Genomic DNA, 10,210 nt, shown 5'->3' with positions numbered 1-10,210 from the left:
TGGTAGCTTTGTTCAACTATCTCAAACATTTCTCGTGTCAGCCAAGGGATTCAGAATATTTGTAAGATTCATATATTTATAAGAAACTATCAAACTCTTGTGTAACTTGAATTTGCTACTAAAGACAAATTCCATGGGTTGGTACACTTTTCTTCAGTCCCACAAATACATTTCAATTCTGCATGTTGTTGGTCATTTTTTGCTCTTTTTGGGGGGCCCACCACCCAGCTCCCAAATAAATCACACATGGAGGCTTACTCCTTTTTTTTTTTAAAGCCCCGGTTTAATGGGTAAAGCATTCCCAGATGATTCTCTGGCCCTCCAAAGAGGAGACAGGGAAGAGAGACCAGAAGAACCACCTGGAGGCTTATTCTTAATTATAAATGTTCAGCCTTAGATTGGCTTGTTTCTAGCCAGCTATATCATGCCTATCTTTGGTCTCAGGGATTTATCTTTCTCTATTACTGTATACATTTTCTTTCTTACCCCATGTCTGGCTTTAGGGCTGCTGAGTGGCTGTGTAGCTAGGTGGCTGTGTAGCTGGGTAGCTATGTAGCTGGGAGGTTGAGTGGCTGGCCCCTCAAGTCCTCCTTCCTCTCTCATTCCTTCTTCCTTCTTCTCTCAGATTTCTCCTCCTGTATATTTTCTCTGCCTGCCAGCCACACCTATCCTTTATCCTGCCTCTCCATTAGCCATTCAGTTCTTTATTAGAACATCAGGTGTTTAGACAGGCACAGTAACACAGCTTCACAGAGTTAAACAAATGCAACATAATCAAAAGTAACACACCTTAAAATAATATTCACCAACAGCATGCCCTTGATTGGTTTCATCAGCTGCCCATCCTTTCCAGGATCCCAGATTCAATGACAAAGAGTTGCTCGAAATCTCTCTCTAGAAAAATTATGATCTTTGTTTGTGGTTGTTTTTGTTTCTTTTGGTTGTTTTTTGATATAGGTGTTTACAGTTTAGCCTAGGATAGCCTAGAACTCACACGTGGTCCTGGTTGTCCTTTAACTTGCAAGTCTCCTCTATCAGCTTCTAGACTTCTGGTGGTCCAGACAGGCACCATTACATCTGGAGCTCAGGAGTCACTTTTGACTTTTATTTCCTCTCCATATGCAGTCAGTCACTACATGCTAGAGATTACTAAGGATGTTTTCACCCACTGATCACTTTCTCCTTAAATAGTTGTGCATTATTTCAGTATCCACCACCCACCAACTGATATTTCCGAGGGTCCTCCGTGGTAGTTTCCAATCTCCAGTCTACCCTCCACTCAGTCTTCATAGCACAGTGAGAAGGATCTTCCTGGAATACACATCTTTTACTCTAATGAGATCCAGGCCTCCAAGCAAGCTGTTGAAGACCTCACGTTTCATCTCTAGCTCAACATCTTGTCATTCTTGTATGATGGAGGAATCTTGAAGTGGAGTGACTTTTCACTGAAGGGCTGACTTCCTCACACTTTTGTGTCTATAAAAAGGGGTTTAAGGCAGAGTTCAGGTTGACTTTGATCTTTGACCCATTCCTTGGGTTTTGCAAAGACTGAAACTCTGCCCAATTATCCCATAGAGACTTCAATGATATATTTCCTGAGTTACGTTTCTTGGTCCTAGATTCAACAGGTATAGATAAAATTTTGTCAGTTAGTGATGTTTGGCTTACAAACTTCGGTATTACAAACATATTGAATCCCTCACAGTTTCACCCACAAGCAGTCAGAATATTTTAAAAATGTAATTCTCTGATTTAAGTATATTGACCTTCTAGGGGAAAATGCAGCTTTCAACTACAGTGGATTGTCACCCCATTACAACAAATTATAGACATCAACACATTTATTATATCTCCTGTGTCTTTTGTACCTTTCCCCCTACAATCAGCAGAATGCTTTGTATATCATATTTGTTCTCTTTTGCAAGGCTCTGTGTGGGAGCTCTGATGTGTAATTTTCCCATGCGAGAAGGAAAATGACTACTAGAGGAAAATGTAGGCGGTGTCTGTTCTTACCTTTGGGGAGAAAAATAATTGTTACATAACAAGTCTCAAAAGCTGAGGAAAATTTATGTCTTCAGACTTTTTTGCCTTCTACATATTTGTGAATAAAGTTAGTACAAGGCTTCCATCATTACCTTCTTTCTCCCTCTCTTCCCTTCTGTCTTTCTTTCTTCCTTTCTTCCTTCACCCCTCCCTTCACTTCTTCCTTTCTTCTTTCCTTGCTCCTTTCCTGTCTCCCTTCCTCTCAGGTAGTAATAATATTAGTTTACCTAACAAGCAACACTTTGCAGATTCGTTGTAGATGATGGTAACAATAATGAGTAAGATATGATTCCTTCCTGCATAGAAACTATATCCTCATGAGAAAGACTGCCCACCAAAGAGGCACTTTCAATATTAACTATCACAGTAAGCAGCCAGAATAAATCTGAATCACCCTGTGACCCGTCTCAACAGGACAATGTTGTGCAGAGTGTGATTGTGGCATACCTAAGGAACTCCAAAGACAAACCTGAAAATCCGTGCAATTATTCTTCTTCATTTACTTTAGACTTGTTAAGGGTGACTCGCATACGGCATGATACAAAATATTCTGATATATGTGTGCAGAAAATCCTGTGGTTCCATGTTATGAATGCCTCACCTGCATAACCTCTTTTTATCTTACTATCCTTATGTCAAAGGTGGCTCTCTGGTCAAAGATGACAGGGATTGTGCCTAAACAGCTTGTGCTCTGCTTCTCAGTTCTCAGTCACCCTGTCTGTTTATGTTTGGACACTCCCCTTGTTCTTTTCATCTCTGTGGAGCAAAGTCAGCTCTAGCACATTTCATGGCAGGACTTCTGGATGGAACTTGTGTCCTTTGACTTGCTTGCAGTGAAGTTCTTTGGCAGTAAGTCAGTAATTTAAGGATTCCATGTTATTAATGAAAATCACAGACAACTCCCAGTTTCAAACAAAATTATGTTTACACGCAAGTTGCCAGTAGCAAAACCTCTTCAAGATAGCAATAAGTGGAAGAGCAATATTTCAAAATTCAATGCTGTTTGTGTTATTAACAGTTAGAAGTTGGTTACACTTTTTTGCTACATTGCTGTGATGAGGACTCTTGATTTGGTAGAAAGCTTCACAAGATAGCTAGTGTTGTGGGGAGATGAAGTATAGACTCCGGGATATTTTTACATGTGCGTGTGCTATGCATATGTGAACGCATATTCACGTGTGTGCGAATGAACATGTGCTGGTGCATGTGTGTGCATATGTGTAGAAGCCTGAAGCAAATGTAGCATATATAGCTCTGTCATTCACCATGTTATTGAGGGAGGGTCTTACAATGACCTTAGAGCTCATGGACTCTAGCTAGTCTAGCTGTTTATCTTCCTGAGGAGGCAGAAGAGACATGCTGTCTCTGCCTTCAGAGGGCTGGGATTCCAGGTAGTTGCCATGCCTGCCTGTCTTTTATGTGGGTCCTGGAGATCAAAACTCCAATCCACTTGCTCCTCGCTGGCAGTGCTTTCCCCACTAAACCGTTTCCCCAGCCCGAGGCTTTGTACTCTACAAACATTACTGTTCTCGATATCAAGGATTCAGTATTGAGGAAAGAGCACCATAGGAAAAGGTTGCTGCAGTTTCATCAAAGTTTTTATAGTCTTGATTTTTTTTTTTACAATGGTAGGTTATTAGAGGCAAAGTGCACCATTAATTTGCTGAACACCACTGAATGTGTGTACTTCATTTGAAGGCTGTAAGTCATGCCTCAACACTTCCTATTCTCCTTGAAAACTGTTAAGTTTGTGTGTGAGTAATATTAGTTGTAAGAGGTTGGTCATACAATTTGTAATCTTATATTTCCCCAGTACTTGCTGTTTCTGCGTGTTTATTTGAGTCACTGGTGGCAAAACACTCCAAGGGAAATAGAATCCATAGGAAATCTGTCACATCTCGAGTGAAATGTCTATGTCTGAACAAAGATCTGTCTGAGGAGACAGCTGCCTCATTCAGAGGACACCTTAGTTTAGAATATTGGTCCACCCAAAACAGTGGGGCCTGCTTTCAGAACCTTGCAGGGATTCCAGCGCTAATGGAGCATTGAGCTGTGAGTCTGACACTATCAATAATCACTTGCTACTTGGTACATTTGTCTTGAATTGGCACTTAGTGGAAACCCCATTGGTGTGATTGTGTATGTTAAATATCTACAAATGTGTAGATTTTGAATGTGGAATAGTAACAACTTGCACGTAGTCAAATGGAGAAAACTTTGTAAGGCAACAAAAGCTTAAGCAATAAAACTTAAAAGGTAAAAGGTTATTAGAAACTCAGAAACCAAACAGGAAAACGTCTACCATAAAGCGAGATGACATCTATAATTATAAATTCATTCTATCTGGTTTTAAAAGTTCATTTGAAAGCTTATTGAAAAGTTATCATCTATTTCCTCCTCCTAAAAGAAATGTGAAAAATAGCACAAAGATTTCTAGGGTGCCATGGCTTATCTAAGTGATGGAGTATAAAAGCCAGTGCATATACAAAGACCTGGATTCAAATCCAAGCTCTCTAAGTTTGCTCCCCCATAATATGATACTAACTATAACTTTTGCTTCATTGTGTCCTTATAGAGTAAATGAAGCATTGTTATTAAGTACACTGCAGACTTCCAGCACATATTCTTCTCAATAAAAAAGAAACATTATTATCTGCCCCTGCAACAAATTCTTCAGTCTATTAATTGAACATATTTATAGCACATAGTGTAATGCATGTTTAAAACATATAATGGTCAAATTCAGGTGAACCTATGCTATTTGATCTTGATACTCAGCTGGACATGGCAGATACTGTCTACTCCATTGCTTCCGCCCATTATCTAGTACAGAACTAATTATTCATTAACTGGCCTGGTGATTTGATTACAACAAAGGAATAGAAGAATGAAAGGAAAGTATATAAAACTTAGGCTTATGGAAGTTCAAAGTCTGTTTTATTCCATATTAAGTGAATTAAATGTCATCCAAGGTATTCGTTAGAACGTCAACAGCCCTCTACAAGTCTGTCCTTTATTCCAAGGTATGTTTGTTTCTTTTGCCTGTCTGTCTGTCTAAAGGCAGAAGTATGTAAGAACAGATTCGAGGAATGAAACAAGGAAAATGATTTATGCAGAGTCTCAGAATAAAGTACATTAAAATTATAATGATGTAAAAAAATGGGGAAATAGCAATAAATTCAGAAAGCCATCTGAAACTACATTAAAGGTCACTCCACACCGAACAAGGTACTGGTGAAAGATTCTATGGAATTATCTGTGCTGACCGGACTATTTCTGATTCAGACTCTTATCTGTGCATCATCATGTGGACGCATAGCAGGTATGTACACGTGTTTCATGAAGGCACTGGGAGTTTTCCTCATTTGTCAGACTAGCTTTGCAGCTTTTGCTAAAGTTAGACCTAGAAGGAATAAAATGAATCACTCATGATGCCATTTTTACCTTTTTTAGAAAATTTCCTCCAGCCTTTCTTTTCATTCCCCTCTCTTAATTACTTCCCCTCTCCTTCCTTTCTCTACCTTCCAATCACACACATTACTTTTAACCTGATCTCTTTTTTCTATCAAAATATATTTTAATATCTTAACTCATGGTGGCCATCCCATTATTGTCCATGCAGCAGATTACTCTACTTATATACAAGCTTAGTAGTCCATTTTTCCTATCAAGTTGTTTCAAATTATTATTTTTATTTTAGTTTCTGTTCATCACTCTGGTGAAAATGGGGGGGGGGGTTCCCCATGTCACAAATACAGTGTAACAGTAATAGAACATTAAGGATTATCCTTTTTTTTTTTTTTTCTGAGACAGAGTTTCTCTGTGTATCTTTGCTCCTTTCTTGGATCTCACTCGGTAGCCAAGGCTGGCCTGGAACTCACAGAGATCCTCCTGGCTCTGCCTCCACTTATAAGTGGGAACGCCTAAGTCTTCTGAAAGAACTATTGAGTTCTAATAAGGATGAAAGAAACTTATGAACTAAACTGAAGTATAAAATCTTCACAGATTCCTGGCTAGTGTGGAACAAAAATGGAAGAACAGGGGAGTTAGTTGTTCTTAATCCTGAACCACTCATTGGGCTATTGTTCTTAAACCAGAACAATTTATTTGTCTACTGTTTGGTGGATATGTGCATATATATATATATTTTTTCAACTTTCTAAAAGGATGAAGCAGTGAAGTCTTTTCATAAGAAAAGTCTTGAATGAAGCAGGAACCACAAATAGCCAAAGTAATTATAATGAAAACAGGAATTGGAACCAACCTGTATGTCTATCAACTGATTAATAAATAGTGAAATGTAGTACATACACACAGTAGACTTTATTCAGCTATAATGAAACATCAAATTAAGAAACTTTTCACAAAAAAAATGGATGGACACTAAGAAATTTAAAAAAGGCAAAACCAGCTGAGCAGTGGTGGCACACACCTTTAATCCCAGCACTTGGTAGGCAGAGGCAGGCAGATCTTTGTGAGTTCGAGGCCAGCCTGGGCTACAGAGTGAGATCTAGGAAAGGCGCAAAGCTACACAGAGAAACTCTGTCTCGAAACAAAACAAAACAAAACAAGCAAAACCATTGTTTTCTATGTGAATCGTAGCCTGTGAGGTACATGTGTATTTATACAAATGGGCATACATATGGATAAAGCTTAAAAACCTGAAAGAGAATGAAAAGATTAAAAGAGGTGATAAGGAAGCATTGGGGGTTGGGCAAATGACCACAAGAGATATGAAGGAGGAAAAGAGCCTGGGGATGTTACAACATAGGCAGTCAAAGAGCAGGGGTAAGGGCGATGAAGGAGAGAGTCTACTAAAACAGGCATTAGGAAATATTATAATGATATTGTATGCTAATTTAATTAAAAAATACTACTGCTTGTACCTTATTTTGAAACTTAAGAAGTTGTTACAAAATTAGAAAGGATTCTAGACTACTTGTTCATTTCCAAGTTTGACAGTAGTAGAACATAAGCTTGGAATAGTGGCAATTAGGTCACAACAAGCTTGTTTTAATGAGACATTCATATAAATAACCAATGGGGAATTAAATAATCTGATGTCGTATGACATTCTAAAGATGGAACAAGTTTCTTTTACAAAAAGTTTAAAGGCACTGGCCACATTGTTGAATCTGAGTATTTGCAGTCTCTAGAACACCAGATTCCAGATGTAAATGTATAACTCAAAAACACCTCTTATTCAGTTCTTGAATAAGGAGAAAAACAAACAGGTTGCTATGAAAAATTAAATCTTACCAGAAAAGATCGTGTCAAGCACAACATGATTGATTGTTCCTGATCTTAAAAGATAAAAGGCAACACTGAGCCAAAGTTAATTTTTCTCTCATCTAAATTTTCCATGCAAAAAATAATTTCATGTTTCATTTCAAATTACCCTCCAGAATATACATCCTTTGTGCTGTGCTTAGAAAGAGTTGAGATGAAAACAAGAGAGTGTATGAGAGCATATCATATCATATATATGATGACATACTATATATATATATATATATATATATATATATATGCTAAAATACAATATATATTAATAGTCAGATAACCAAATTAATCAGTAACAAAGCAACAAGCCCCAAAGCAAACAGATCCACATATACAAGTTAGGCATGCTGGGGACACTCATTTATTTACTTTTACATGCTAGAAAATGGTTTCGTGTTTAATTCTATGCTTTTTGGAAACAAGCTAATCTCTAATGGTGAAATTACAATACGTTTAGTTTTTACATTTCCATTCATTTTCTGATATTTCTTTGCTGTCATTTCCAAGCACAACATAGCATTGTGCAATGTCCACTTCAGCACCTCAATGTGTTTGCCACTTTGCTCCTATAGCTGTGTTGCTATTTCTGCACATTCCACTTCCAAGGGAAACATACCTTTCCATATGTATTTGATTTTTTAAGAAATGAAATGTTGGGCTGGGGAGAGGACTCAACTGGTAAAGTGTCTGTGATGCCATATAAGGGCCTCAGTTCAGATCTCCAGAACCCATGTAATAAAGCTTGTCATGATTGTGGGAGCCTATAAACCTAGTGCATGGTGGGGTGAAAACGTGATGTCGTGGATCACTGGAATTTGCTACCAAGGCAGTCCAGCTGTCTTGAGAGCCCAGGTTCAGTGAAAGACCCTGCCTCAAAAGATAAGGTGGACAGTGATCAAGAAAGACTCCTGATGTTAATTGCTGTACTCCAAACGCATGCACATACATGCACACAAACATGATGTATATGTCAAAGTACACAGCACATAGTACATACATTTGCACACAAACACATACCACTATCTATTTATTGTGAAGACATTTAAAGATATTTCCCTTGTAACTTTCACTGCTCAAGTATGGGTAGTTATATAATGTACAAGCATCTAGAAGGTTGCAGGTTAAAATATGAATACATCTGAAGGCTATATTAAAAACTTATGGTCACATTTTTTATTGCTGGTCATCAAAGCACACCACCAATCTTGATGGTCTACAAAGACAGACATTTGCATTTTAGGAAATATCAGGTTTTCCCTTTAAGTCCTAACAGTTGCTAAAGGTGCACACAGAGAGGAGGGCAGGGGAGGGAGAGAGAATATGAACGAGAGCTTTATGATGACATCAGTCTATGGCTCTATTCCAACTCTTCCATTCAGCACATGGCATTCCCAAGGGGACTGTTCTATTTTATAACTGTGCTGTTATGGGCAACTGCTTGAAGCAGGTGTGGAAGGAAGTTTTTCTTCCTTTACAAGTGCTGAGTCAGCCACCCTCTTGTGTAAGTGTATCCATGTGGTCCTGTGAGTGCCAATATTCACCTATGCCTTCAGGTTTAGTTCCCGACCTTTGTGTCTTTTCATTCTACTGGTGCTCACTTACGCCTTTCTTCTAATTACTTTTACCATCTACTGTATTACTGATGACCAATTCAAATTTTAAATACTCTCTCTTCTGAGAAACCCGAGTACAAAGAGCCAAATTCTGCCTGAACATCTAAGCTTCGGTGCAACAAGCAGCTCCAGCTCAATTTATCCATGCATTTTCTCCTCTCTCCTAAGTGTCTGTGAACAACACCATCCCCTTGCTATAGCTCTGTCCTGATAAACATCACCTTTATTGATGTAGCACATAATACTGTATGTTAAATGAAAAACTTCGTTCTCCTCAGTGCTTGTAGCCAATCTGTTTACCATCCTTAAGATCTCTGTGACTTATTCCTTTATTGATCTCTATATTATACCCTTTATCCACAGCCTCTGAACAGCTCATTTCCATTTCTTCAATGAAACTCAGTATGCCCACAGTTCAGATTTCTGCATACTTTTTTATACTCTATCTCAAGTTATCTTTCAAGATAAAAGCCTGGGATTCTCAGTGGATCATGTTAGATAATGACATAATTCTAGTCCATTGGGTTTCCCAAGTCTACCACCTTTGATTCAGCTTTGTATTTCTTTCTCTAAGGAAGATTTACTAATTAATGCATTCCACTACTAATTCATTTCTTTTCTATTGAACCTCATAAACACCCAATGGTCTCTTCCATAACTTAAGAGTCCTCCACAAAAGGTACTAAGGATAGATATTTAAGCATAGAGATATAATATGAATGGAGCCCTTGTTTTATGGGGAAAACAATATGACAAAAAGCAAATGGATGTGGTTATTCCCTACAGTGACTGTAGAAGGTCTCTCTATAGATACACTGTTGGAGTCCAACTGTTAGGGTGAGAAGGTCCCAGCCTTAGGAGACAAAAGGAGGCAGTGTCTAAGGGGTAAGTTATAGCAAGGAAAACTGCAGTAGGGAAGGCTGTGGATCAAATGTGGAATGATGCCTCTCTACCATCAAGTTTCACATGTTCAAGGCTTGACCCTCTGCAATGCTTTGGGGAAGTGACAGGAACATGAAGGCTCTAATTTATCTACCAATGGCTTCATAATTTGATAACTTGTTTGGGAAGTGTGAAATTCTCAGATAGGTGGCATAGACCAGTGAAGTAGATCACTAGTAACATGTCTGAAGGTGCTGTACCCTGATTTCTCTCTGGTGGACTTTCTTTCTGCTTGCTGATCTCCTTGAGGTGAGCAGCCTTTGCCACATGCTGCCACTGGCAGGATTCTGCCTCACCACAAGTCCATGCAGTGGCGCCAACTGACACTG

The sequence above is a fragment of the Onychomys torridus genome, chromosome 15, assembly GCF_903995425.1.
Source record: "Onychomys torridus chromosome 15, mOncTor1.1, whole genome shotgun sequence".
In the NCBI taxonomy this organism is placed as follows: Eukaryota; Metazoa; Chordata; class Mammalia; order Rodentia; family Cricetidae; genus Onychomys; species Onychomys torridus.
Note: the sequence above shows the minus strand (reverse complement) of the source record.